At 35.2% G+C, this 13,607-nt stretch overlaps 1 protein-coding gene across 2 annotated transcripts in view; it reads right to left on the reverse strand.

Annotated features, from left to right (window-relative positions):
• Window positions 1–13,607, reverse strand: part of LOC131068636 (anaphase-promoting complex subunit 2) — a 258,141-nt gene that overhangs the window by 199,434 nt on the left and 45,100 nt on the right. The window lies entirely within an intron of this gene.

Here is a 13,607-nt window from a genome sequence, read left to right on the forward strand (position 1 = left end):
CTTATAACTTTCAAGTGCTCCAAATAAAGGCTTAAGTGTATGCCACCACATAAATATGAAGTATGTTCCATGAATTTCACATAAAGCCTGTCCCAGTACGAAGAGAAAAATATCCAAAATCTTTAGCATCAAGACCACCTGGAATAGTTTACTACTGATCTCTCTGCGACACAAGATGATTCCAGAAAGAAGTCAGGTAATTATATGAGCCTTCTTCCAGCAAAATTCTAGAGATCTTATCATTTGTGTACAAGATGGTTAATCCTAACAGAATATACAAGAAGTGGGGAGATGAATGACGGATTTGGATAATTAATTTAAATTTAATAATGTCTTTTCCACAAGTCATTTTCCACTAATTATGGACTGTTGAAGCCCAAAAACTCTGATCAGATTTAGATAATTCCTGACAAACATTTGATGATTATTAATTAGATGTGAAAGAGCTGTGGCATAGTTCGTAGACTTGGACTTGGAGAGTATTTGGCAAACCCAAAAATTTTGACTTGGCAACTTAAAAAGTACTAAAATATCTTTACAAAACACATTTTTTTTGCAAAATTCAATTACAAAATGTATCAAATGAGTCTACAAAACAATTGAGGAAGTTTTTTCTATTTAGTTTGATTCTTGAATACATATGTATTACAAAATTGCATAATCATGCGAAGCCAGATAGTGGATACAATAGCTAGCTGCTGACTAATAACTATTATGAATTTATGATGATTGTCTTTGAAAATCATCATCATAAATTTAATATCTAGACAAGTAAAAAATTGCAAACTTTTATAATTTCCTCTGCCTCAACCTAGTGAAAAAAACAGAGGTAAAGGGTGTGGTTCTTGTCGATTGCGGCTCCATGCTTAGCATAGAAGATTGGGCCTATGGCTCCACCCTGCTGGTAGATGCCAACAACAACTCCACCATATCAATTTAATCCAATCCAATCTGAAGGAGCAGAAAACCAAAGATGAAATTGATATGTGACGGTCAATTATCATGAACATTGTGTAAGGGCTGACTATTATAAATTTTGATTCTTACTACAAAGTTTTGTTAAATTAAGAAATTGTTGACTGCAATGGCTAATTGAAGGGACAATTGTCATAATAGTCATTGTTCAAGGTGTTTTGAAGGGTTGAGTAGCTACGAACATGTGTTTGCATTCAAGGGTTCGCAGATTTTCAAGAAGACAATAGCAAACGACACAGGGCAGACCAAGGCCAACTTTCACAACGAAGAAAGTAGCACAAATTAGCATGTTGGAATTGTGACAAAAATAAAATTATGGACCTGTTTGCAATGTGGTTTTTCCATTTTGGTCATCCACCTCAACGATAGGAGAGGTGTGTATGGATGGACACAACCCTTCGCAACCAAGGCAAAATCTTATGTTAATTAAATTAAAATCTAGGCAGTTCATAAAAAAAAAACCCTAATGAATAATTGAAGTACACTAATGAATAACATTTTTGGCAAATTTTGGTCTTTCAATAAGTTTGGCAACTTTTGACAATTCAACATGTATTTTTACAAATTTTGTTAGAATTATTGTCATTGATGTCAAATCAGGAACATAAGATGTTATTGCTGAAGCAAATCAAAGACCTCCAAGGACAGAATTTACCTTCACAAGGAAGTATTGACAAATAAGTAGTTTGGTGCCCATATTAGAAGGTAGTTTGAATTAAAATAAGTATATAATACTTGGGACGACCCCCATCATGGAGCTGACCAAATTTATGAGGGTTTTAAATCATAAATAAGTGAATTTCTAAAGGGACCAACCTCTTTGGCAAGGTGTTTGAATTAAATAAATATTATTGAATGCTTATTGAGCCGACCTCCTTGGAGTGTTGCATCTTTTGGATGCAGGGGCGCTTTGGCAAAGTATAAATAGAGGGTTTCTTTGGGACAAAGATGTAAGAATTCATTGAAATTCATTCTTATTTAAAGAGCAGATCTAGAGAAGTAAAGTACAGAATTTTGGAGCAGATTTAATCCAAGTTTATAAGCAGACATTAAGATGAATTGTTGCAGATTTGTGAGAAAATATTAAGACGAATTATTGCAAGATCATGAGCAGATATATTGTAGATTTTTAGAGATATTTTGAGCTGACTTATGGAAGATCTTTGAACTGATTTAGAGCAGATTTTGTTGCGGTTAATGAGCAGATTTGAGTACACAAATTTAAGTTGTTTCAAAAAGAAGTTCCAAACATTTATCATATTGTTAGCTTGAAGGTTGGTGCCTTCTATCTAAAGAGATCAGGAAGTTGGTGCCTCTCACTCAAGGAGATTGGTGTCCCTTGCTGAGTTGGTGCTCAGTGGTGGAGATTGGCGTCTCCAGTGGGTTGGTGCCTACGAAGTTTGTAAGAAGTTTCTACTACAAGCAACATTTTGCCGTGGTTTTATCCCGTGAGGGTTTCCATGTAAATCGTGTGTTCTTCTCGTGTTCCTAATAAGATTAATATTTATTAAGTGGTAATTTATCAATCACTTAATAAATATTATTTTGACATAGGGGTTAATATAAATGAAAATAATAAAATTAGTTAATAAAGTGATTTCTAAAATGTCATTTTAATAAATAACTTTCTTATTTTTATTTATCAAAATCATGACTTTAAATGTAAAAAATGAGATAATGTAAATATTTATTAAAACTACTTCCATTGCTCCCATTTTCGAGCGAAAACTACTTCCTTTGCTTCCTCAGAGGAGCGAAATCACCTACCTTTACTCCTTCATGAGAGAAAATTCACTTCTAAGGCACTTACTGAGGGTAATTTGATGGTTTTTGCACGTAGAGACTAAAAAACTTAAGGAATGAATGTGGTACAAGAGATCAATTGATGAAGAGGTGATAGAATGATGCTGAACTTCCTTTGCTCCTCATAAGGAGCGTACTTGGTCCCCATTGCTCCAACTTCCATTGCCTATCCTTAGGAGCCACCTTCTCTTTATAGATGCACTTATCAAACCTGCAACACGTAGAAAATTAGAGACTATGTCTAATTAAGGTGTATAAAGGTTATATATCATATGTGTGTTTGATATCATATTTGTTTTGTTTTGCAGATGTGAAAAGAGGAGTGCAAGACCCCGCCACCACGCAACTTCAAAGAGGAAAACTTCATCAGCAAGCACAAGAGTATCCAGGAAGGTGACTACACAAGAAACATTCACTTATACAAGAACATGATCCACACATTTAGGATGAAAGAATCAAGAATCCTCACTATAGCATCACAAAGAAGGAGTTCCAAAAGAGTGAAGAAGCAATTATGACAAGGCAGTATCAAGATCCAGAACTAAGAAGTCAACATCTACACCTTGCACCTCCATGATTGAGACATTCAAGAAGATAGTTTCAAAAGAGTTAATCAAAGTTAGAAGATTATCATTATCACATCAAACTTTGAGCAAGGGACTAATGTTGAGTATCAAGAGATATCTCTCAACATCCCTTTATGATGATCTATCAAGTCAACAAGTGCAAATTGAGGTGGCGTCCTAGTCACCACTCACCAATCAGAAGAGTTCCACATTAGCACGCCTAGATTCACTGAACCAAGATCACCCATGGGGGCACAAACTCCAATGTACCTACCCCCACTGTCTATTGGTTGAATATTCTAAAGATGACATGTGTCAAAGCATTGTAATTATTTAATTGGCCAGAATAAAGTTTGTTGTAACAAACCCTAAGTAGGGTTTTCATTGTAAAATCTTGGCAATTGATGGAGATTCAATCCTGGTCGTTCATTGTAATGAGCTCTCTATATAAAACTCAAGCTCTTCATTTGTAAAGGTTAATAGAGAAGAATCAAGTAATAGAGAAGAATCAAGAAATAGAATAGTTAGTAGCTCAAGAATGGTTTAGTATAAGTTAGAAATTAGAATAGATTAGGAGAAGGAGAAATTGTTGTTAAGACTTGTAAATGAGATACTTTTTTCATTGAAGTTATGATGAAATGTGTTATTTCAACAAGTCCTATGGTTTCTATTTCTCATTTTCTTTCATGTTGGTTAAATTGAATGGAGGAATTTGTTGAATGCATTTGTTTGGAATCCATTTAGTCCATACGACTAGCCTCTTGTTGATTGTAAGTGTGCCTTGCGTGGTCAACTGGAATGATATGAGCTTAACTTCAAATTGTTATATGTCCATTGTTTATGCATTAACTTGAATGGTAATCAATGTTTGATGGTAATGATTTGAATATCTTTGAATTATCCCTTAGAAGATTGCACTAAGTTTGTGTCAAATTGTTCAGTTTGATGGTGAGACCTCGCCCAGTAGGATTCCATCGAATCATTCACTCTTCTCTTGCATTCTTGGGATTAGACTAGACTCCCTAAACCCTATGCCTTTTGCCCTTTTTTTTAATTCTCCAAGAAAGTAGATAGAACCTAAGTTCCAGCAATTCAAGCATTCATATATAATGTAAGTCCCTTTGTGATTCCAGCATAATCACATCAAGCCATTGAGCTTATCCACACGTCGTGACCCGACATATAAGAACCTTGGAGTTATCTCAAGTGATCCTTATGCAAATCTTCAGCATTTGGGAGACTTTGTTCAAGAGAGGATAAGATACTTTTGGGTATTTTATTCTGTGTTTGCATGTGCATGAAAAACACATCAACACCTCCTAGTCTATTCACACAACCAACTGGCCCACATCCTTTCATGCCAATGCCACCATCTTTTGAAGAAGAGAATGTTTCTATTTCACAAAAAAGAGGCCCATTGGACAAGGCCTTCAAAAATGAAATGAGAGAGGTTGCAAATCAGAGCATTGCTTGTTGCATTTTTGGCGATGGGCTTCCTTTCAACATTGTTAAATCGCCTTATTGGCAGGATATGGTGATACCCTTTGCAATACACCTCCTATTATGTTAGTCCTAGGTATGAAAAAGTGTGAACCACCTTATTGGCCAAGGAGAAAGCTTCAATAAAGACATCATTGAGAGTAATCAAGGATACATGGCCAAAAACAAGTGTGTCCATCATTTCTAATGCATGGAAAGATTGCAAAAATAGACCATTAATCAATGTTATAGAAGTGTCCCTTAAAGGGCCAATGTTTTTAAAGGTAACAGATTGTGAGGGGCAAGTAAAAGATGCAAGTTTCATTGCCAATATCCTCATAGAATCCATTGAAATAGTAGGGCATGAAAATTTGTCCGTCATAATGGACAACGCTAAAAAGTGTAGTTAAGTTTGGACTTGGGTCTATTGTAAAGGCTACATATAGTCACATTTTTTGGACACGATGTGCAATCTACTCACTAAATTTGATATTAAAAGATTGGCACACAAATTGAATGGGTCAAACAAATCTATATGGAGGCTAAGAAGATTCAAATGTTTGTGACTAATCATCATATGTCACAAGCCATATTCAGGACCACCTCCAAGTTGAAGTTGTTGAAGGTAATTTAAATTTTATTTTTAATATTCTAATTTTTATTTTTAATTGCTGATATATGACGTGTATTCTTTTGTACCGTGTTAGGTTGTTGAAACACGATTTTCATCTCACACAATCATCTTAAGACAAATTGTAAAGGTGCAAGAGTCCTTGAGTTCTATGGTCATCAACAACTTATGGAGTGTATGGAGGAAATCAAGCACATAAAGGGCCCAAAAGTAAAAGCATTGGTCCTAGATAATGAGTGGTAGGCTCATGTGGATTATGTTTTGAATTTCACTGATGTTGATACTAATTGTCCATGTTTTGATACTGATTGTCCATGTTTGGATGAAATTTATAATGAAAAATAAGTTTTGATTCTTAATTATAAAATTAAATAAAAAATGTTGTATGCAAACTCAACAGGTTGCAAGTTCTTTAGTTGAGTACAAATGGAGTACATGATGCAAGTATTGTCATTGATGTCAAATTAATTGAAAGCAGGAAGCATCTAAAATGACATCACAGAAAGAATGAAAGTATCTAAAATATATCCTAGAGTCGGGTGTTGGTTTGGAAGTTTCCTGGCAAATCAGCACAATGAAGCAAAAGATTACAATGAGCATGGTTCGTATCTATATCATTATCTGAAGGCAAAAATAGAAATCAAATGAAAATTATTAATGGAAAGACTTTATAAATAATATATATTTATTACCCGATATATAATATGGAAAGACTTTATAATTATCGGCAAATATATTAATATAGCGGCAAGTTTATTAAAGCGAACAAATGTTTTGATGGTGGATGTATTAACCAAGTATTTTTTACGGCACCTCATGAGCGTTAATATATTGAACAATATTATCAGCGGCACACTTTAAATTAATTAAAGCAGAGATAGATATGGAGCGGCAAAATTAAAAGTGAAAAATAAATCTCGACAGCAAAAATTATTAAACTTTGTGTTTTGCGGAACTTACTTAATACCGGCTGGGAGAAAATAATATCGTAAATAAATTACATACCTTATTTTTACAATACATATTATCGGGCTTCATTAAGTTCAGTGGTTTGTTTATTATGAGAAGTATTGTCTAAGGTATAGTGGCATAAGAGTTTATTAATATAAACAAAAGTGTTTGGCAAACAAATACTCCCGTAAAAAGTTTATTAATAGAATTTAAAAGAAGTTATTGAAATATTGAAGGATATGACTTTTCAAACTAAAAGTCATGTTGGTTTGCAACTGGTGGAACTAGCACATATATATATGAATTTTTAAAAATGCTTTGAGAAGGATGTTGATATGCTGGATATATATACTTTGTATAAAACTGTGGATTTTTGAAAGTATACCTCACGTAGGTGAAGTAAGAGGTGTGCAAAGAGAAACATGAACAATCAGTCCTAAAAGAGCATGAGTTTAGAATATAATAGCAGATATATAAACTTAGCACATGCAGATTTGAAATGAAGAGTAAGGCAGATTTATGATCAGCTTATAGCAAATTTAAGAAAGAAATTGTGACATATTTGTATGAAGATGTGTATGCAGATTTAAAGAGTGTTACCATTGTCCATCATCCATTGTTACAGCAACATGTTCAAGATGGAAAATTAGATTTGTGAAGAGTGAGTTGGTGCTTCCAGTGGGTTGGTGCTCACAAAATTGTAAAAGAACATAAATATATAGCATTCATTTTCAGTGGTTTTCTCCCGCATTGGGTTTCCACTTAAATCTTTGTGTTATTGTGTTCATATGCAAAATTATTTTTAGTGATTGATTCTATCATATAAAATATTGAATTGAAAAGTTTCATTATACTGATTCACCCCCCCTCTCAGTATAATTGTGTGCTCTTCAGTACATACTCCATCCACTAGATCAAGCACAACCATTTGCATGCAAAAAAGTAGAGAGTTTGGTCTATATTCACTCCAACCTTCATCTCTTGTCATAGAAGAAACCTAAATACAATAACAGTGTAACAAAGAACTGGGATCTAAACCCTGAGTGTGCTGATTTAGATGCTACAATTGCGCATCTTGCCAAGGTCTCTATAGATGAGGCAGCTTTTGCACTTGACACAGCTAGTGGGAGTGGCAATCCAATTGATTGTGGCTCAAATGAAATTGAACCAAAAATGTTGATGTTGACCTTGATGCTTCTCATGAAGAAGAATATAGATATTAAATATCCATTGTAGTTTGAATTTCCATTGTGTAATGACATTTTGAGAGTTGAATAATTTTATTTTTGCAAATTATGAATATGAGGTATTTGAGTATTCTATTTATTGGCAAATATGAGTATCATTGTTCTTATGATGAATAATTTGAACACACACAAATATATATATATATATATACTTACTCGTACTCGCACCTATACCCCAGGGAAAAAAATATTGCCATACCGCCATATCGGGTTTCGAATCCCGTAGTCGAACTGGCAACTTAGACATAAAATCGACCTCATCAAAAATTCTATGAATTCCTATATAGGCTTCATACCTTTTTTGTTGAAAGTAGGATATTTCAAAATGCCTTCAATGAAGAATTTGACATATTCATCTTTCCACTTTTGTATTGTGTGTGGTCCTAGATTCATCAACAAAGACATTGTAAAGGTTCTCAATAAAACCATCTGCAAGAGTGATGATGTAAACATTTTCAATTTTGAGATCACAACATTCTCTTATTACTTTCTACGACAACTCAACACTAAATGTAAGCACATAGATTCATTCATCAAAGAGATCAACACTCAACTCTTCAAACAATTTCACTTTGATCCACTCATCCACAAACATTTTATTTATTTCTTCATGTTAGGTAACAAGTCATTCCATATCAAGTTCATTTGATGTTTATCTCTTAAATTATAACTTTTCCCCTACTCAATTAACAATTTACTCAGCATCTTCATGAAAATTGTCACTAATGATGGCTCCACTATCAATAATATGTTACCCATTAAGAATGGCACCTATATACTAACACATTCATGAGCAAAGCAAGTGAGCTTATTTTTCACCCATAACTCAATTTAGTAGAGGTATCATGACTCAAAGCACTCGTGAAATCACTACAGTACAAGATCATAAAAGCTTTATGGACATTTTTCTTTTGCACTTCAACCAAATCTTATTTAATTTATCCACGTATTTCTCTTTTCTATGCTCAAAATAGATTTGTGTGTTCTCAATAGACATATCTATCATCAACCATTTCCTAGCATGGAAGAATTTGCAAAAGAGAGTCGGCCAACTTAGAAGAAAATTGCAAAATAGCAGCCTATGAAGACATGCAAACTTTTTGGGGGAGTGGGTTGTAGTGCCAAGAACACTCCAGGAGCAAGCCATGGCTGATTAACACAAAAGGCTGGCCGCTCATGTCAACTAATCTGCTAAAGAAAAAAAATGCCTATGGCCAGTTCTCTCCTTGATTCTCATGTCTAGAATACAGCTTCTAAAGATCAAAGTGCCTTGTATTTAAATCAGAGATCTTGTTAATTTCAAGCCGATCAAAGATTTAATTCCACACCTTCGAATTTAAATTTCATGGGCAATGTAGAAAAAGACTTTAAGCTCATGAAGCACAAGGACCAAATTGAAAAGGAATGAGGAGTGGGAGAGAAAATACAAGGAAATACAAAGTAATGTCCCCTTTTAGGAATTACCCTAAATTTTGCCCTAGAATCACAAGTTCAATAAAAAACAAGGAACATACTATAGTTAGAGATATAACTTTTATCCAAAGCAAGATAGATCCTGGTTGAGACCCTACAATCATGTTATTCAATTATCGAAAAGTACAATGCAAAATATCAATTATTACTACTAGAGTTAATGAACATAAATTCACAATCATCTTAATCATATAATATCTATAATTCATAATTTGAGTTCAACCATAACAAGCTCAGATAAGGGGACATGATAGGGTACCCAAAGCAATCCTCACGCTAAGCCCAAGAGAAGATATGCCATCCCTCTTGGCCCCATGTGGCTTCTGCCATTCATCCTTCATGAGGTGGTGTCCTTGTTAGGAAGCTTGTACCTACCCTCCCTATTCATGCCACCTTAATCATCCTCCTGTGATTGAGACTCCTTTGAATCCATTCCAACAATCAACCATTATAGAGGTTGGCAGGGAAACAACAATAGGGTGCCCAGAGCATCCTTCCCGTCTAATCCCAAGGGCAGGATACACCTTGCCCCCCCTTGGCTTCATGTGGCAAGCTGCCAGCCATCCACCATGAGGTAGTGTACTTAGAAGAGGACGTCATATCAGTTTCTCCCTCATTGTATCCCTCAATAGCCTCATCATGATTGATTGCAGCAATTTGATGAATAGACTAGGAAATCCAAATATTTCACTTCCCACAACCAACCATCATGGGAATTAGGGAGGATAACACAAAGGGTGGTTGAGGCCATACACGACTAATCCCAGAGCATCCAACCAAGGCAACTCGACCCCTTGACCCAGAGGTGGCAGGAACATCCAACCAAGACAATTTCGTCCCTTGGGGTGGTGTATTTAGAAGAGAAACTTATACCTGATCTCCCAAATGCATCTCCTTCCTTACCCACATATGATTGTTCCCTTGGGAGATTAAATAAATAAATTAAGAATCTAGAATGATTAGCATTTCACATAAGAGATTATATGTTAGATAATATCTTAATCATGCATACACTAAGCATATATCTCATGCATACCACAAATGAACAAGAGTGCTATTGTCTGCAATTAATGGTATTTTTTTTATCTGATCTAAGTGCCTGATCACTGGTATCTTATGAACTGATCTGTACCTAATGAGCATTGACGCCAATTGAATTGATTTTCTTCCTACTTCCTCCATCGGGGTCTTCTTGCCTTTACAACTTCATGTCTCTTGAAGAGAGAGACAACTTTTGGAGGTTGTTGTCCTTAAGGGTTCGACACAACCTTTCTTAACTAAGCCTTTTTCATAACCCAAACCAATTGCACCATTTAAGTCTCTTAATCGTTGTTAGTTTGATTGTTGTTAGCATAGCTTAATCGCTATTCATAATAACAGTGTTGCTTCCTTTATATTAATCATTGGCCCCTCTTAAAATGGGATTGTTGTCTGTTGTCATTTTTGTAAATCAAAAATTGAGAGCAACCCCTTTAAATTTTTGTTAAAATTCATCCTTAGAGTCTTTTGGCACGCTTCCCAAGGTTGTAATTTGTTTCAAATCTTCTTTATTTTGGGTTTGTGCCTCTTTTCAATCTTCTTTGGTTAATTTTCAATTGTTTTTAGTCTTCTTTTTTGCACTTTTAGTGCAAAATCGGGTTTCCGAGACTACTGCAAGTTGGGGAAATTTTTAACCACATTGCAAGTGAAACTAGTCCACTTGTAGTCGGGTCTCTAGGACCCAATTACAAGTAGGATAGGGTCTTTAGTTGTTTTGACATGTACAATCGGGTCTCTAGGACCCGATTACACATAAAGCCCTTTTCTTTTGATCATAAGTCACTTGTAGTCAGGTTTCTTGTAATGTCCCCCTCTTAGTAAGGAGTAATCAGTGGTCCATTGGCCTATTCCAGAGACCCATAGGCTGATTGGAATGAGGAATTAGAGTTTTCTAATTTTGTGGAGCTTTGCGTGATCCAATTGATGCTCATTCAGTAGGGCTTCTGCAATTCCGATTGAGGATTCCTTCTGGGTTTTTTGAGAGCTTCATGGTGGTATAACATGCATTTTGTTTTGAAGTGATTTATGAACTTACTATTTTTAGTAAGTTGATTGCAACAATTTGATGAATAGACTAGGAAATCCAAATATTTCATTTCCCACAACCAACAATCACGGGGATTGGAGAGGATAACACAAAGGGTTCCCAAGGCCATCCACAACTACGCCCAAGGGCATGGAGCATCCAACCAAGACAACTCGACCCCTTGGCCCACAAGTGGTAGGGTGTAATGTCCCCTTCTCAATAAGGAGTAATCAGAGGTCCAATGGCCTATTCCGGAGACCCGTAGGATGTTTGGAATAAGGAATTAGGGTGTAGTACCCCTTCTCGATCGGACTTATTAGACTGATTATATGTTGCAGTTTACTATTCAGTTGACACTTTATTGCTCGATATTTTGCAGACGTATTTGATATTATTTCCTGTTTATCTGGATATTAGATGCATGAGTTATTTTCAGTATTTCAGTATTGGTGATTTCTAGTATTTCATGGATTATTGCTTTGTACTGACATCTTACTTTATCTAGGCGATGTGTCATATATATGTTGCGTGTTTGCTATTGTATTGGATGCAAGGGGACGATTTTCTTTCACTCATTTCGATGAGACAGGGAACGTCGCGATTCTCCTTCATCGGTGTGCGTGCCGTGTATTCTATATTTATATGCATGCATGTGTGATTCGATGATGCAGGATATTGCAGGTACAAGTACCAGGTAGGTACGGGGTATCGTCTCCACCTGGCTTCACAGGTCTGAGCGTGCCTTATATGTCCGATGGGAGTGGAGGAGATAGCTGTTGACCCTAGTCCTTACCCTCAGTCTATTCTTGTGAGTGTCGTCAGTCGGTCGTCCATCCCTTTTTGTTCAAATTTCGAGTCTTTTTGCTTTTCCTCGATTTGCATGCCATAGTGGTTCGGTTATTTATTTAAAGTATAAGTTGTCATTCTTTGTTGGTTTGAGCGATTTATTCCTTATTATGCCTTTATGTTTTGAACCAAGCTTAATTGATTAGTTTATTAGATTTTAACCTATAGTTGTTTATTTTGGAAAAGTAATCATGTTTAGATCCAACGGAAGAAGTAGAATAAATAGAGTTAATTGCTTTTAATATATACAAATAAAGCTAACTCATTGTTTTCCTATTTAGTTGAAAAGTTGATTTAATTGATATATATGAGAAATGTAATTTTCAAAAAAAAAAAAAAAGGGAATTCTCATTTATTTATTTTTTTGAGGAATATGAAAAAGAAAAAAAAAAGAAAGTCAATTGTGTTATTTTAATGGCTTTGAATAGAAAATATTGCAACCTAGAAAATTAGGTTAAAAACATGGTCTTACTAATTTACCTTGGAGGAGATTTTGGGGGAGATATGCTTGTTTGGAGGAGGAAAAGAAATTCTGGAAAAATTGCTTGAAAGGTGGATTTGGGTTTTGAACTAGCTGGGAATTCTGCTGAAGCATACAACTCCTTCTTGGAAATCCTAGAGGTTGGTTGAATCCTTGTTTATTTTAACAAAAAATCCTTGCTTTCTTCCAATTCTCTGTTTATTGTTTAAAAGCTTGGTTTATGAGTTTTGGGTGTTGAGTCTTTGCTTGCCATGGGTTTGTTGAAGAAGAATTCTATCAATTTGTTATCAAAATTCAAACTCAAACTCTCTCCAAGTAGTTTCATAACTTAATTTATGTTGTTTCATTTTTGCTTGTGCAAGAAATTCTTGGCTTTTGCTGTTTGTATTTGGAAATATTGTTTGGGTTTTAGTAGTGTTATGCTGGCAAAATTTTGCCAAGCAATTACAAAATTCCTCTCCCTGGTAATTTTCAGTTTAAAAATGATGATTATGAGTTAATTTCTCTTGTTCATGCTTGTTGGGAGCAAAGAAATTCAATTGGGGATTAGAGATTAAGTTTATTCCCATGTAATTTAATTTTAAGAGTGAACTGGGCTGATTGGGTGAAGTTTTCTTGCCTCTATTTTGTCTCAGAAGTTTTTTTTATTTGCTGGTAAAATTGTCATTACCAGTGACTTTTATAATTTATCTATTTGGTTGTTTATTTGTTAAAAAAAAAAATGATTTGGCTGGGGAATTATTGTTATTATTTTCTAACAGAGATTTCCACCTCTGTATCTCTGTTAATAGCTCCTTTTAATGTCACAGACGTTTTTATTAAAAAAAACGGAATTTAATTTTTTTATTAAAACAAAAAAAAAAATTTGAAAACCAAAAAAAAAATTAAGAGTTTGGGATTGGGGGCGGTGGCGGGGAGCTGGGCTCAACCCAGCCCACGCACCCCCTCTCCCTGCAACCACGCTACCTTCCCCAGCCTGGGGTTAGCAGCAGCGCTGCTTTCCCCAAGTCTGAGGATGCAGCAAGTGCTGCTTCCTCACACTTGGGGATAGCAGCACATGCTGCCGTGGGAGCTTTGGGCCCCACGTTAC

Source organism: Cryptomeria japonica, chromosome 11 (genome assembly GCF_030272615.1).
Source record: "Cryptomeria japonica chromosome 11, Sugi_1.0, whole genome shotgun sequence".
Lineage (NCBI taxonomy): Eukaryota > Viridiplantae > Streptophyta > Pinopsida > Cupressales > Cupressaceae > Cryptomeria > Cryptomeria japonica.